The sequence below is a fragment of the Anolis sagrei genome, chromosome 3 (assembly GCF_037176765.1).
Source record: "Anolis sagrei isolate rAnoSag1 chromosome 3, rAnoSag1.mat, whole genome shotgun sequence".
NCBI classification, from domain to species: Eukaryota; Metazoa; Chordata; class Lepidosauria; order Squamata; family Dactyloidae; genus Anolis; species Anolis sagrei.
The window spans coordinates 71921384-71939084 of record NC_090023.1 but is presented as its reverse complement, the minus strand read 5'-3'; the positions used below and the strand labels follow the sequence as shown (position 1 = coordinate 71939084).

The window sequence follows — 17701 nt, the reverse complement described above, 5'->3', positions numbered from 1 at the left end:
AATTACTTACAATGGATAATTTATACTGAATTTTGACACTCAGACAAAAACAATTCAAAGTCCAGACATTCACATTCAATACATGGATGCTGGGAGGTTAAGCCAGCTCAATTATACAATATTGGCAGCACAGCAGCATTTTTTGTTATACCAAAGAAGACTTCCATGGAAGTTACATATGAAGAAGGACTAGATATTCAGAAGAAGAAAAAAAAACAATTCTCCAGCCTTCATCCTTTGAGTAAAGCTTTCAACTGTGATAATGATTTCATACAGAGATCCTTTCAATTATTGGAATTACTGCTGTATTTTGAAGAGAATAGCCCAAATATAGGTTTCACAAATCCAGTGAGAACAAGGTGTATGTCTGTTTAAAAAACATCGAATGCATACCATTCACATACATTATGCGCCTGCCTATTCTCTGCTTCGCCAACTGATGTTACGAGCCTTTTCTTGTCCCAACATACTCTTCCCCCCACACCTTCCTGGAGTGCCACTTGAGATCCAACAACAGACTGCCTTTCTAGTCAACAGTTTGTTCTCATTATTTAGATAACTCAATACACGTAACTTTAACAAAAAATAAACAACTTTACAAAGAATCAGATCATTCTTCTCTCCTTTCACAAGTCTAAAAGGGGAGTATGAGTGGATGACAGTGGATTACATTCTTATTCTTTAGTCTAGTTTCAATACTCAATAGTGAGTGAGGAAAGTTTCGCAATCCAGTTAACTAAGAGGTTAATAAACTTGATTTTTATAGAAAAGCATTTTAAAAGAAACATTCTAATCATGAATTATTTACCCTATTTGTCCTTTTTTAATTGTTTTGTTTTTTGTTTATTATTTGTTTATTTATTTCATTGCTTTAATATTTTATCTCTGAACACTATTCTACTGTACTTTTTATTGTTAACCATATTGAGATTTTTTTAATGACATTGATGTATAAATGCTGGAAATGATTAAATACATAGAGCAAAATTTACTACCTATGTTACTGTTGCAGCTAAATTAACATAATATAAAACATGACTCATCATTATTAAATACTATGCTTAAACAAAGTAACTATGCCTGGATTTGTCTACTACAGAAGAATGTTTCCTTCTGTTCACTTCACGACTGAAGTATGAATTAATGTCCTCTAGATCAGCTACAACCTGACACTTCCCCTCTTACCTTATTGTCCCTAGCCAGTATCACTGGGAACCACAGAAAGGAAGGGTGGCTGAATAAGTAAACTGTTGCATCCAACTGTGTTAGGGAAAGGCTCTGAAAGCCAAAGGCTCTGAAAGCCAAACTGAAGACATTCAAAGGAAAACTGAAGCAAGAAAAAGGGTAGATATGGATGCTTATGATGGGACAGAAACCAGAACCCCATTTACGCAGACCATTTAAATGCAATTTGAAGCTAGTTTCAAACTGAAGCAACTAGATAGCATACCTGCAACAATATGCTGCACAGTCCATTAAGGACTTTAAAATAACATAAGCAAAGTCAGGAGAAAGTTTGAAAGAAAGCCCTTAATATGCATCACTGTATTCCAATGTAAACTACATCATAGAGTGAAATTGGCTCCACAGAATGTGAATTGTTATGTGGACACCCAAAGTGCTCCACTGATGTGTGCATGCACTTTCTGGAGCAGAAAGTAAAAACAACACATTCTCTGATGCTGTCAAGCCCCAGATCCTGGAACCAGCTCAAGGTCGGTTTCTGCAATGTGTGTAGTAACTATCCAGGCCTCAAAATGGATCTAGGATTTCCTAAGTAATCATCCCACACAGCATGGGATGATTACTTTCTTTAATACCTTCTTGAAACTGAAGGACGTGGTAAGTGTAGATGTGCTCCATGAGAAACTCAAGCTGTGTACCTAGAAATCAATTTTTACCAATCAAGCTAAAGTTTATGACATTTTTGTAGATTTAGTATCATTATAATATGTTCTAAAATCACTTCACAATATGTTCCTTTAAAACTATTTTCAACCACTACAAGCACCCAAGAGCATTTGTGCTGTAACAGATCAAAAGGCCCTCTACTTCAGTACTACTCTTCCACAACAGTCACCAGATACTTCAAGTAGTAAACATGATTAGGGGCAATCCAACCTTTAACTAGTTTTCAGTTGAACTTTGAGATCCCATTCAATTATCATGGTCAGTAAGTACACACAAAACTCCATACCTTGAGATATCAATATTCACACACACCCAGTTAAAAGTAGTGATGATCACTGTGTATCCTATAACAATAAGCTCCAGACATTAGTTCTATAAAAAGGACCCAATCAAGGTTCACTCAGCTGTCACAGAGTTCAATGATGTTTCCTTTCAAATAAGCATGCCTAGTCACACACTTGTGCACCAAGGAATCAGGTATCAATTAAACAAGTGCACCAAGGAATCAGGTATCAATTAAAAACAAATAAAAATTACAATGCAATCATATATTTCTACTCAAAAATAAAAGTAATTGAATTTTAACCAGACTTACTCCACATACATGCACAGAGGACTGCAACCTGAAGTCAACACTGATCTCAGTCCAACTGCTAAACCAACTTTACATAGCTAGTCTTCATTACTTTCAGAGAGGATTAAATTTAAACACACACACATCTTTCACAAGTATGTATGGTATTGAATTTTGCCACTATTATGTTGGAAACCACTTTGAGTCCCCTCAGGGTTGAGAAAAGTGGTATATAAATGCAGTAAATAAATAAATAAATAATCTACCCTGGTTGTTGCAAACTAGCAGGGCTCAGGATGTGGTAGAAGACAATGATTCAGCTCACTCTGGCCCTCATAGTTGCTCTGCTCATTAAGCTTTGTCTACAACATAACTAAAAGGACATTAAAATGAGTGGAAACTAATTTAGTTGATCCAAACTGAATTTTCCAAAGTTACCAAAAATGTCAATAGAATCAAGGTTTTATCTAAAATTGTTACTAAATGGAAATAAAATCATGCTGGAAGATGAATTTGAGGATGCTAACTATGAAAGTAATGCTAAATATAGTATACAGAAAAGTTTGTCTATCTGGATAAGTTTGTATTGATCTTTGCTGTAAAGTTGGAAACAATTGAATAAAAACAGATGGATTGGGAAAAAAACGTTTGTCTATCTTATAGAATGTCTAAGAATAAATAATAATGATTACCTGAAGTATTCCAGGTAAACAGTTTAAATGATTGGGAACGCTTTTGAACCTGTATCTGCAAATGCAGCCAAACTGTCTTTTAACAAACTTTATTCACGTTCCAAAGAGTTCTAGAAATTCAATACTCTACAAGAAGAGTTTACTAGCTATTAAAAGATTTAGTAGAACAAAACTAAATTTACAGACCTTTTAGTCAGCATACATGTCTCCAAAATAAAATACTCCATGTTTTACATACAAAGGGGTAAATCAAGTTATTAGTCCAAAGTGAAGTATACTCGATCAATGGAACTTGTACTTCTCTGAATTCAGTAGATTTACATGAACTGTGATTAACAATTAGCTTTAATCTTAAAGCTGTAATCATACTCACTTAAGAAAAAGTCTACTGAATTTATTCGCTGGACAGGGAGCTACCATATTAATGCAACAGATTTCCAAGTAGGCATCTATACAATTGTTATAATTCAGTGAGTTTAAAAATCCTCACCTTATCACAACCTCTTGAGGATAAGAGAAGACAATCCTGATTTCATAGAGTTTCTTAGAGAAACATATCAATAAGGCAAACAACAGTTTTTTCCCCAAAATTAGATAAGTTAATTTCTGCATAATTACTCTTTTTCTTTCATTACATGTACACATGTCAAAATGAAACAAAAATCAAACTTATTTTCTTTAGCCCTGTACTCGAAATAATGTGTACAACTACAATACAATTAATCCTAATATATTTCAAAAACTTTTCCCACATTAGATTCAATCAGCTTAATAAAATCTCTTCTGAAATGTAGTCTTTTATATGAATTTACTTGTGTAATGTTTATAAGCGGCTATATTAACTGCAGATTGTGAACACATTCTACAAAAAAGCTCCTCAGATCACATCTGCATTTACTTTTGAATAAATATGCACAGGATTGTGAACTTTGCCTTTAAAATCACTAAGGCTGCTAAGTATCCCAATTATATGAGACGTGGTACCCCCAAACTCAAGGGAATTTTCTTTTGAATATGGATACATAGTAGACTGTACTTACTATTTCTATAGCTCCAGCTTTTAATCTTTATATGTCCCAGCAATCAGAAATCACATGATTTTTTATCTAGGTTTGTTCCTGGGTTTTAGATGTTTGTTCCTGATTGGTCGATTTCTAAAAAGAAGGTGATAGTTCAGTAGAACGCAAAAACTTTGTGTGCCAGAAACTTTATGAAACGTGTGGAGGGCACATTTTCTCTGGCCAGGACAAAGTTGTGGCCCCCTAATCAATGTTGTATATTTTTCACAAGAAGAGCAATCAGGAACGTCCATGTATAATCCATGAACAGCACCCTGTTGTTTGATGCCACAAATAATAATAATAATAATAATAATAATAATAACAACAACACTTTATTTGTACCCTGCTACCATCTCCCCAAGGGACTTGGTGCGGCTTATATGAGCCCGAGCCCAAATACAACAATACAAGCAAAACAACAACAGTACAAGCAATTAAAATAAAACATAGACAATAAAATATACAACATTATCAATAAGACCACACGCAATTAAAAACAATGGGAAGGCCAAATGTAAAGTTAAAATTGAAATAATGCTGGGACATGGATGAAAGGTGATAGTGGCGTTTGTGGGAGGGCATACGAGCAAATCTAAAAAGTGTAAAGTGCTTTGGAGGACAAAGTGCTATGGGATCATTATTCAAGGAAGGCACACTGGAACAACCATGTCTTCAAGCTCCTCCTAAAGACTGCCAAGGCTGGGGCTTGTCTGATGTCTTTAGGGAGTGAGTTCCAGAGTCAAGGGGCCACCACCGAAAAGGCCCTCTCACTAGTCCCCACCAACCGCGCCTGCGATGCTGGTGGGATCGAGAGCAGGGCCTCCCCAGATGATCGAAGGGATCGTGTGGGTTCGTATACACAACCAAATCTGTCTGGACAGATGGCCAGGCAGCCAGGATCTAAAAAGTGTCAATAATGACAAAATTCTGTTCCTGGCCTGAAGGTGTTTGTTCCCGTTTGATTGTGCCGTGTTGACTTGGGCAAAAAGTGGTCCTACACAGTAAACTTTGTTTGTGTGGCATGAAACATCTGGAGGGCACAGTTTTTCTGACCAGGACAAAGAACAGAACTTTTGCAGTGATTCACTGCAGTGATTCTTTGCATATCCACATCTTGAGTTTTTTTATTAAAAAAACGCTGAAGTTTTTGCTGGAAGTCACATGACAGCCATCTTGGGAGTCTCTAAATCTTGCAACAAAGCATCTAGTCTGGACAACGAAGGCGGAAATCCTGGGACCAACAGGTCTGTATGGGGACCTCTTGTAAGTCCTGGGAGTTTTTGCCCCTGTTTAAAACCCGTGATTTACTGCTGTCTGGAAGGGGCCTGGGTTATCTGAGTCCACACTGCCATATATTCCAGTTCAAAGCAGATAATGTGGGATTTATTCAGTTGTGTGGAAGGAGCCTAAGTCAAATTACCACAAGGAACAAAATGTAGTAAAAATCCTTACATACACAAATTATTCATTATATGGATGCAGTTGTCTATGTATTTATTTTTTCAGATGATTCACTTCAGAACTGAGAACTTTGGTTTGGTAACTCAAGTTTGTGTGCAGTTCAACTAAACCATACATGTTGCCCTCTTATGTATTACTTTCAATATTTCATGAAATAATAGCAAATTAGCTTGGTTGATTAGACAGAGTGGTAATGTTAGTAACACACTAGAATAAGATAGCCTAAAGTTTATACTCTGTGGCTGCATTTCTTACATGGCTTTGGGATTAATACCAAATAAATCAGTGGAAATTACTTCTGAATAAGAATACATAGAATTGTGCTATCTGTTTAATATTTCTTCCCATGCTTTTGCCAATAAACAAATCAATCAGAAATAAAAATCCTTTCCTTGTATTAAAAACTGGAGTTAAATTAATTTGATACAATTAATAGCTGAACTATGTTGAGCTATGAAAAGTGGAACATTTTCCAAGCTAAGGGGACTAATGCAGTACTTAAAAACATGTAATTTTAATACAATCCAAACTGCCATGACACTTTCAGAAGTAGAGTAACATAGTCAGCATTCAAGTTTCAAATTCTGCTGTGGCCAATATATGGTTCCATAAAGCTTGAATGCACACATGTTCCGAAGTCACTTGTCGAGTTGGTGACCCCATTGATTTCATAGGGATTTCTTAGGTAAGGAATATCAGAGGTGGTTTTGCCACTTCCTTCCTCAGAAAAATACACTACAGCAGTCTCCTACCCAAATACTAACCATGACTAACCCTGCTTAGCTCCCAAAAATCATAAAGGATCTAATACATTTAGGGTATTTAGGAATGGCAAACCTTACTCTCTTTAAACACAATAAAGGCACAATCTTTCTATCAAAATAGTTCTGAATTGTTTTGTCTGTGAAAAAAACTTCCTAGACTCCTTTTTGAACTAGCAAGGCAGACACAATATACACAATCTCAAAACTTAATTTGCCAGAATTGACCATTCATATCCAGAGCAATATTTTCCATGTCATTAAGTCCGCTTGTACATATACACACTAACACAAGTGTCTAGGACTTGGGTGCTAATCTTTTTGACATGACATTGGTTAGTTCTCTCACATACACAGCACTTCATTAGAAATATGAAGTTATGCAGACTTTCAAGTTCACATTTAACTTAATGTTTTGTTGTACAGTCCAAATTACATTACAGTTCCAAATTTTTGTTATACTATCCAAAATGATATTATGGTTGGTTATATGTATTTGGAGTTAATCATAACAGCACACCAATCCCATGAATTGACTTCAATGGGACTTACGCCCTTGACATGTGTATTAGAAGTGCATTCTAAGAGACCTCAGCTTCTGTTAATAAGAAAACCTGGCCTAGTATTCACACAAAAATTACTTCAATACATGTATATATACAAAAATTAAGTGGATATATGTTACTATAGAGATGATAACAAATTAAACAGAGTATACATCTATTAAGAAAAAAAGTTTTCTAGTAGCAAAGTGGCTTGAAGGGAAAAAATGGCTAAGTATTTAGTGGCCAACACAGCCATTCAAAGAATCATAAAATCACAGGAGTTGGAAGACTCCATGGACCATCTAGTTCAACCCCCTGCCATGCAGGAAAAGTACCCTGACAAATGGCCATCAAGCCTCTGTTTAAAAGCCTCCGAAGAAGTAACTTCCACTACAGATGTTGGAAGAAGAAAAAGTATGCACAGATCCATATATCAAGAATGCTGTACTCAGTGAGGCCCACCTAGCCTTAACCTTATCCATTTTTTTCATGAACAAGTTTCTCTACTCCCAGAGGTGAAATGACATGTGACTTAAAGATTTGCCTTAAGTCAGCTCATTTGCTTCTTAATTTTTTCACAAAGAACCTATTTTATATTATATATTTTTCTTGATTTTAACTTTGATATCTTTTGTAAGATGCTTAATCTTTGTCTTTTTTAGAGAAGAGCATGAGCAAGCAGCTGATCAAAATCAACATGCATCTCACCTGCACTTATTAAAATTAATATTAAACCAATAGCCTATTATTTTCAATAGAAATGAAAGGTAAATAAGCATGTGATCCTACATGCCCTTTTCTGGGGACAAGTCCCATTATGCTCAGTAGAATCATAGAATCATTGAGTTGGAAAAGACTACAAGGGCCATCCAGTCCTTCCCTTGCCATGATGGAACATACAATCAAAGCATCCTGGACGGATGGCCATCCAGCCTCTGTTTAAAAGACTCCGAAGAAGGAGCCTCCATCACACCGGGGCAAAGAGTTCCACTGCTGAACAGCTCTCACAGTTAGGAAGTTCTTCCTAATGTTCAGGCGGAATCTCCTTTCCTGTAATTTGAACTCAAAATTCAGAAATAACTACCAGAAAGACCCCTACTTCTTTGCCCATAGGAATCAACAAGTTGGAAGAGACCACAAGAGCCATCCAGTCCATCCCCTGCCATGCAGTAACACAATCAAAGCACACCTGACAGAAGACCATCAAGCCTCTGTTTAAAAGCCTCCAAAGGAGGAGCTTCCACCTCATTCCAAGGCAGAGAGTTTCACTGCTGAATAGCACTCACAGTTAGGAAGTTCTTCCTAATGTTCAGGCGGAATCTCCTTTCCTGTAATTTGAACTCATAATTCAGAAAAATACTACCAAAAAAACCCTACTTCTTTGCAAATAAGAATCAAAAAGTTGGAAGAAACTACAAGGGCCATCCAGTCCCTCCCTTGCCATGAAGGAACACATAATCAAAGCACCCCTGACAGAAGACCATCCAGCCTCTATTCAAAAACCTCTGAAGAAGGAGCCTCCACCACACACTGCAGCAGAGAGTCCCACTGCTCTCACAGTTGGAAAGTTCTTCCAAATATTCAGGCAGAATCTTCTTTTCGGTAATTTCAATTCCAAATTCAGAAAAAAACTACCCTAACAAAACCCTACTTCTTTGCCGATAAGAATCAAAAAGTTGGATGGGACTACAAGGGCCATCCAGTCCATCCCTTGCCATGCAAGAACACACAATCAAAGCACCCCGGACAGAAAACCATCCAGCCTCTGTTCAAGCCTCTAGAGAAGAAGCCTCTACCACATTCCAGGGGAGAGTGTTTCACTGCTGAACAGCTCTCACAGTTAGGAAGTTCTTCCTAATGTTCAGGTGGAATCTCCTTTTCTGTAATTTAAACTCATAATTCAGAAAAAACTACCAACCCCCCCCCCCCCACTTCTTTGCCCATAAGAATCAAAGAGTTGGAAGGGACTAAAAGGGCCGTCCAATCCATTGCTTGCCATGCAGGAACACACAATCAGAGCACCCCGGACGGATGGCCATCCAGACTCTGTTCAAAACCTCCAAAGGAACCTCCGTCACACTCCGGAGCAGAGTGTTTCACTGCTTAACAGTTCTCACAGTTAGGAAGTTCTTCCTAATGTTCAGGCAGAATCTCCTTTCCTGTAATTTGAACACATAATTCAGAAAGAACAACCAAAAGCCCCCCTACTTCTTTGCAAATAAGAATCAAAGAATTGGGAGAGAACACCATCCAGTCCATCCCTTGCCATGCAGGAACACACAATCAAAGCACCCCTGACAGAAGACCATCCAGCCTCTGTTCAAAAGCCTCCAAAGGAGGAGCCTCCACCTCATTCAAGGGTAGAGTGTTTCACTGCTGACCAGCCCTCACAGTTAGGAAGTTCTTCCTAATGTTCAGGCAAAATCTGCTTTCCTGTAATTTGAACTCATAATTCAGAAATTACTACAAAAAAGCCCCTACTTCTTTTCCCATAAAAATCAAAGAGTTAGAAGAGACTACACGGGCCATCCAGTCCATCCCTTGCCATGCAGGAACACACAATCAAAGCACCCTGGACTGATGGCCAGCCAGCTTCTGTTCAAAAGCCTCCAAAGAAGGAGCCTCCACCACACTAAGGAGCAGAGTTTCACTCCTGAACAGCTCTCACAGTTACAAAGTTCTTCCTAATGTTCAGGCAGAATCGGCTTTCCTGTAATTTGAACTCATAATTCAGAAATAACTACCAAAAGCCCCGCTCCTTCTTTGCACAATAAGAATCAAAGAGTTGGGAGAGACCACCATCCAGTTCATCCGTTGCCATGCAGGAACACACAATCAAAGCACCCCTGACAGAAGACCATCAAGCCTCTGTTCAAAAGCCTCCGAAGGAGGAGCCTCAACCACACTCCAGAGCAGAGTTCCACTGCTGAACAGCTCTCACAGTTAGGAAGTCCTTCCTAATGTTTAGGACATAATCTCCTTTCCTGTAATTTGAACTCATAATTCAGAAATTACTACCAAAAAACCCCTACTTCTTTGCCCATAAGGATCAATGAGTTTAAAGAGACTACAAGGCCCATCCAGTCCCTCCTTTGCCAAGCAGGAATACACAATCAAAGCACCCCAGACAGAAAACCACCCAGCCTCTGTTCAAAAGTCTCCGAAGAAGGAGCCTCCGCCACACTCCAGGGTAGAGAGTTCCACTGCTGAACAGCTCTCCGTTAGAAAGTTCTTCCAAATGTTCAGGCGGAATTTGCTTTCCTGTAATTTGAACTCATAATTCAGAAATTACTACCAAAAAACCCCGACTTCCTTGCCCATAAGGATCAAAGAGTTTAAAGAGACTACAAGGCCCATCCAGTCCCTCCTTTGCCAAGCAGGAATACACAATCAAAGCACCCCAGACAGAAAACCATCCAGCCTCTGTTCAAAAGTCTCTGAAGAAGGAGCCTCCGCCACACTCCGGGGTAGAGAGTTCCACTGCTGAACAGCTCCCCGTTAGAAAGTTCTTCCAAATGTTCATGCGGAATCTGCTTTCCTGTAATTTGAACTCATAATTCAGAAATTACTACCAAAACACCCCTACTTCTTTGCCCATAAGGATCAAAGAGTTGGAAATTACTACAAGGGCCATCCAGTCCTCCCTTGCCATGCTAAAACACACCATCAAAGTACCCCAGATGGATGGTCATCCAGACTCTGTTTAAAAGACTCCGAAGAAGGTGCCTCCATCATACTCTGGGCCAGAGGGTTCCACTGCTGAACAGCTCTCACACTTATGAAGTTCTTCCTAATGTCTAAGCAGAATATCCTTTCCTGTAATTAGAACTCATAATTCAGAAATAACTACCTTAGCCCCCCTGCTTCTTTGCCCATAAGAATCAAAGAATTGGGAGAGACTACCATCCAGTCCATCCCTTGCCATGCAGGAACACACAATCAAAGCTCCCCTGAGAGAAGACCATCCAGCCTCCGCTTAAAAGCCTCCCAAGAAGGAGCCTCCACCTCATTCCAGGGCAGAAAGTTTCACTGTTGAACAGCTCTCCCAGTTAGGAAGTTCTTCCTAATGTTGAGGCGGAATCTCCTTTCCTGTAATTTGAACTCATAATATAGAAATAATTGTAAAAAAAAAAAAAAAAACCCTAGTTCTTTCCCCATAAGAATCAAAAAGTTGGGAGAGACCACAAGGACCATCCAGTCCATCCCTTGCCATGCAGGAACACACAATCAAAACACCCCAGGACGATGGCCATTCAGCCTATACTGAGAGAGAAGAATAAATTTCAATTAACGATCCCAATCCAAATCATTCCCTCCTAAGTTATAGATCGAGTCCTTTGGGGGGTGAAAGGGTGGTCTAGGAATGATTTTTTTTAATTATAAATTGAGAACCAGTCCTGATTTCCCCCCGTTCAGGTGCATTCTCCCTCTGAGTGACACAGTAGATAGGACAGGTACGTGCTGCAGCGGCCCTCGGCTGACAGAAACACTTCTCCTCGTCAGCCTGGGCTGCCACACCGTCCAAACAGCCCGACAACAGGTGCGGAGGGCGGGAAAGTAGAGAGGAGGGGGAGGCCCACCTGTCCACTTCTCCCCCCACCCCAAAAAATAAAAGCAGGGCCTTCCTTCGTAGCCCAGGTGCGCGCCATGGATCCCTCTCAGCCAGGCCTCCTCCGGCGCCTTCGCGGTTTCCCTGCCTGATCGGAGGAAGGGAGGAAGCCGGCGCCGCTGCCTCCCGCTTTCCTCCAGGCCGGCCTCCTCCTCCTCCTCTTCAAGATGGCAGCGGCCCTCCTCAGCCTCCCTCTCTTCGCCGCGGAGGCCCCGCCACTCACTCACTCGTTCACTCACTCACTTACCCGGGTCTGGGGCGGTGGCCGCCTCCCCGTCCTCCTCGGGTTCCTGTCCGCAGGGCCTGCAATAATCCCGACCGAGGCCTCCTTTCCCGGCGGCGGCGGCAGTGGCGGGAGGCGCCCTCAGTTCATTCCCCGCCTCAAGCCGCGGAGGTCCGGCTCGGCCCAGCCCTCAGCGGCGTCCCCGCTGTCGTCTTTTCCTCCTCCTCCTCCTCCTTGTTCTTCAGGGCCTTCGTGGCCCCGGAGCGGAGCCAACCACGCACCCCCTCCCTCCCTCCCTCCCTTTTGGAGGGAGGTAGGCAGGCAGGCAAGAAGGGAGGTGGCCCGGCCCGGCGGGCGGATCCGCGGCGTTTCCTGGCCGGGAAGGCTGTCTTTCCTCTCGCTCACAAAATGGCGCGCGTTCCAAACCTGCGCAGCGAACGGCCAGCCTGGGCCCGGACCCAGCGTCGGAGTAGCAGTGGCGGCGGCGGAGGAGGAGGAGGCTTCAACGGCTGCGGTGAGGCCGGGCCGAGCGAGGAAGGCAGAGGCAGGAAGGAAGGAGGACAGCGCGGCGCTTGAACCGAGCCCCCGGGAAACTCCTCGCTCGCTCGCTCGCTCGCTGGCTGGCTGGCTCTCCTCCCCTCTCTCTCTCTCTCTCTCCCTCCCTCCTTCGCTCTCGCTCCTTCCCCTCCCTCCTCACTGCCGGCTTCTCTGGAACTAAGCTCCAGCCACACACACACACTCACTCTCTCACGCGGGCGGGCGGGAGTGCGCGCGCAGCCGCCTCGCTTGCTCCTTTCGGCCTCCGCTGACGAGAATCAGATTTCAAAAAAAATAAAACCTCAACTACCTCAAAATAATATATATATATTTAAAAAAGTAAAGCTTCCGTGAGGGGATTTCTAATATAACCCACTCGGAAATTAGCTCATTTAGGCGGGAAGAGGGGGGAAATTGTAAAAAAAAAAATCTTTTTTTAAAGAGGCCCAACTGACAAAATGGCGGCCGGGAGAGCCTGTTACTATGACAACTGTCAATCACGCCGCCACGGCCCCGCCCCTGCCAGGCGGGAATCCGCGCTTGAGGAAAGAGGAAGGGGTCGAAGGAGGCGGAGCTTGGTCGCCTTGGCGACTAGTGCTTCGTTCCTGTCAATCATGCCGTCAGGGCCCCGCCCGCTGCCAGGCGGGAATCCGCGCTTGAGGAAAGGGAGGGAAAGGAATGGGTCGAAGGAGGCGGAGCTTGGTCGCCTTGGCGACTAGTGCTTCGTTCCTGTCAATCATGCCGTCAGGGCCCCGCCCGCTGCCAGGCGGGAATCCGCGCTTGAGGAAAGGGAGGGAAAGGGAATGGGTCGAAGGAGGCGGAGCTTGGTCGCCTTGGCGACTGCTGCTTCGTTCCTGTTGTTATAAATTCCGAGGAGCCTGCGAGCAGGAGCGCGCGCGCGCACGCACGCGGTACTGGGGCTACCCCTCGCGCCTGCCTGCCTGCCTGCCTGCCTGCCTTCCTGGTGGGTCTTCTCGCGGGTTGCCATGGGGACGGGACGGAGCAGTCCCGCTTCAAGGTGAGGAGAAGGAAGAAAAGAAGGGACCGCAGGCCTCTCACATCCGTGCTCGGTGCCGACTCGCTGTGGTGTTCTTCCGTCTCCGCGGTGTGGTCCAAGTGGCTTCGGACAAGCATCTCCGTCAAATGGATATCATACAAAGGCCGGAGCGAGAGGAAGGGGAGTGTGCCGCTGGGTTTCTTTCTGACAGTGCTGCTGAAAGGGGAAAAGGCGAGGCCCGGCACCCGTTCGCCCGCGGTGGCGCCAAGGCCTCTCTACCGAGGATGGGAGCCATGGGGCCTTGGCGGAGACGGAGCCCCGAAGACCCGGCGCAAGGGAAGGAGGAGGGCCAGGAAGGCGCCCCGAAGGAAGGAAAGAAGGGGCCAGGGCAGCCTCCTCGCTTGCAGGGGCGCCTTCTCGCCCTCGCTGGGAGATTTTAAACACCTCCCAGGCTGGATTTTCGCTGCCTAATAATGCGGTTTGGAACTGCATTATATGGTTCCACACCGCATTATTTGGCCCTAGTTTTGGGGTTGAGTTCCTGCCATTAGGGACCACTTTAATCGCCATGCTACTTTGACAAGCCTCTGCTAATGAAATCTGGGGCCTCGCCAAACTACAACTCCCTGTATTCCAAAGCAGGGGATCATGGCAGTTAAAGTGGCCTCAAATTGCATTAATGGTACACTGCAGATCTATGGGCACACTTGGGCCTTCCCTCCAGGTGTTTTGGACATCAGCTCCCACCATTCCTAACAGCCTCAGGCCCCTTTCTTTTCCCTCTCAGCTGCTTAAGCAATGATGTATACAATGATGTAGTTGTAGATATACTGTATATACTCGAGTATAAGCCTAGTTTTTCAGCCCCCTTTTTAGGCTGACCCCCCCCCCTTGACTTATACTTGAGTCAAGGTTATTTATTATTTTACTCTGTTATTAGTATTATTTGTATTTAATCTTTTATTCTATTTGTTATTATTATTACATTTACATTATTTTACTTTATTATTATCATTATTACATTTATTATTTTAATCTATTATTATTACATTTATTTTTCTCTATTATAATTTTATTACATTTTATTTACTCTATTATTATTATTTTATTACATTTATTATTTTACTCCATTATTATTATTACTATTATTACTGTTATTACATTTGTTATGTTACTCTATTATTACTGTTATTCTTACATTTCCATTATTTTGCTCTCTTTATTATTGGAAGGATACACAAGCACATTTACGCTGAAGAAGGTTAGAGTAATGGTTTAATCAGAGTTTGACATAAATTACAGTTTTATGTAAAAATTCAAAAACATTTCACCTCCTGATGCCTCCATTAATTTAATTTCATTTATATCTATTTTTTATTTTGAAATTGGCCCATAGCTGCTGGATTTCCCACCCTCGGTTTATACTCGAGTTCATACTATTTCCCAATTTTTTGTGATAAAATTAGACACCTCAGCTTATATTCGGGTCGGCTTATACTCAAGTGTGTGTGTGTGTGTATAGTAAAAAAATCAAGGTTTGCTTTTGGGATTTTTTAAAAAAATAGGTATTTTCAAGAGGTTGAATCCATAAAGCGGACTGTTTCCCATTGGCACTGTTAGCCACGCCCTAATATGGGATGGGCAGCATAGATAACCTGATGAGGCAGGATTATGGAAGCTACAAAATACATCTGAACAGGCAAAATGACAAAGCCCTGTCCCAATATAATATCAGAGATCAATTGTCCTTAGGGTAGGCATGGGCAAACCTGACTTGAGGGCCACATGCTAGCATTCCCTGCTAAGAGGACTGGCAGCCTGGTGATGGAAGGAAGGAGGGGAAGGATGGAAGGAAGGAAAAGGGAGAGGAGGAGAAAGGAAAAAGAGAAGGAAGAAAGGGTGGAAGGAAGGAGGGAGAAAGAGGGAAGAAATGGAGGGAAGAAAGAGAAGGAAGGAAGGACAAAATGGAAGGGAGGGAAGGAGAGAGAGAGAAGGAAGACAGGATACCGAGAGAGAGGAGAGTCTGAGAAAAGAGCCCAAGGGGCCAAATCCAACCCCCAGATCTGGGTTTACCCATACCTGCTTTAAGGCAACTAAGTGTAATAAGGGCAAAGATTCCAAACCAATTATTGCTTATGCAGAAGAGAAGATTTCTGCAAGTCTTGCTTGTCATGTAACCAGCATCTGCTGAACTTCCATACAAGCACTAAAACAGTATTTCTCAACATTTTTTTTTACCTAGAAGAACCTCAGAAATAATTTTCTGGGCTCAGAGGCTGCAACTACACTGTAGAATTAATGCAGGTTGACATCACTTTAATTGCCATGGCTCAGTGCTGTGGAGTCTTGGGAGTTGTAATTCTGCAAGGTCTTTAGCCTTCTGTGCCAAAGTGTGTGGGTGCCTCTCTAGGGTTCCACAGCACTGAGCATGGCATTTACTCCACAGCATAGATAAACCAAAGAATCCTTGCATTAAAATTATTATACTTATAGCTTATATAAATGTTTGTTTTTTCAGTCATAGTCTCTTGCAGGAACCAGTGACCTCACACAGAACCCTGCTTGATAAGCCCTGCATTTTTTCATGCCACTTATAATTGGATATGCTGCATCTCATTCCTTCCTTCTCTTTCCTCCCCGCATTCCTTCCCTCTTTCTCCCTTCTTCCTTCCACCCTTTCTTCCTTTAAGAAACACTTAGGCATACTTGCCCTACTAAGTGAGGGCATGCCTAGTTCAGTCACAGGCCATGACTTGTAAGATTTTTGAACTATGAACCATATCTTCAGAGGTTTCTCAACTGTGAGAGCCAAGGCTGCTGTATGATTTGAAAACCTTACTGCTGTCAGCAGCACTACAGGAGCCCCCGGTGGCGCAATGGGTTAAAACCTTGTGCTAGCAGGTTGGTGGTTCGAATCCAGGGAGCGGAGTGAGCTTCTGTTTGTCAGCTTCAGCTTCCCATGCAGAGACATGAGAGAAGTGTCCCACAGGATGGGAAAACATCCCGGTGTCCCCTGGGCAACGGTTGGTTTGAACCCAGAGAGCTGGGTGAGCTCCCGTCTGTCAGCTCCACCTTCTCATGCAGGGACATGAGAGAAGCCTCCCACAGAATGGGTGTCCCCTGGGCAATATCCTTGCAGATGGCCAATTCTCTTACACCAGAAGCGACTTGCAGTTTCTCAAGTCGCTCCTGACACGAAAAAAGCAACACTACACAATCTTGTACATATATTTTTCAGCCATTAAGTGAATGAAGCAAACGTTCCATATATGAAACAAACCACATAGCACTCTCTTATCATTGTAAGGATATGTGTAGATACAGTTAATGTATAATTGCTCTATCTTGGACTACATGGCCCTTGTGATCTCTTCCAACTCTATCCTTCTGTGATCCTTTTTTCAAGGATTTGGGAATATGGAAAATCCAGACAATTACATGTTAAAATTGTATCCCTCCTGTGTATTTCTGCTGCTTCTTCCATCTTTATCTATATAAATAAAAATGTAATATTCATTTGTGGGATTAACAGAACTTGAAAACCACTGGACGAATTGACCCCAAATTTGCACACAAGACACCTACCATAGCAATCTATGTCCTTGCTATGTCCTCAAAAAAAATCAACCAAAAAAAAAACCGGAAAGTGCTTAAACCCCCACAAGCCTGAATGGCTATATAGACCACGCGTTAAAACGACACCTTCCTGCACCCCCCCCCCCGCACGAAGGGGGAAAAAACCAACAGTTGAGAGAGAACTGCTGGGGAGAGGGAGGGAAAGAAAGGTGACCCACAGATACTTTTCTCAAGCCCCTGCCTTTCCCTTCCCAAACACTTTTATTTATATAGATAATTTGAAATCACTGTTCCAGGAGGGAGTGGGAAGATGGGGGGGAGGGCATGGGTAATGGGTGATACACATCTAAGGAATACAGAAAGTGACATTTGAGGTAAAGTGACTTTTGGAATAATGTATATCGAAATAAGATTTGTATGGCAAAAGTTTGTTAATTAAATGGATGCATCAATAAATTATTTTAAAAGCTGATTTGAACTGCATTTCTTAATACATTTGCATCGTTGTAAACTCCAATGAATGCAATAATATTTATAAATATTGGTACAAGACCTAAATAGTGAATGACAGCAATTCAGCATCTGGCTATAGAGTAGTCAATGGCTTAGTCTGTCCTTAAGTGCCTTCTAGTTTATAGGGGACTGTACCGATAATGACCATATTTAAAACAAAACTTCTAAGGAGCAGGAGTAATGTTTGAAATACATGGAAAGAAAAATCATCAAACTGGTTTGCAGTATATTTACTCTAAAA

At 42.2% G+C, this 17701-nt stretch overlaps 1 protein-coding gene across 2 annotated transcripts in view; it reads right to left on the bottom strand.

The window, feature by feature from the left end:
- The window catches only part of DYRK1A (dual specificity tyrosine phosphorylation regulated kinase 1A), a 107808-nt gene extending 95163 nt beyond the window's left edge, over nucleotides 1–12645 (bottom strand). The window contains exon 1 of one of the 2 annotated variants that reach the window (XM_060770341.2): nucleotides 11862–12645. The gene's annotated coding sequence lies outside the window, so the exon portion shown is untranslated. Of the gene's footprint in view, nucleotides 1–4217; nucleotides 4292–11861 lie in introns of those variants that run through there. The other variant, XM_067466714.1, reaches the window with a different exon arrangement.
- Nucleotides 12646–17701: the final 5056 nt, after the last annotated feature.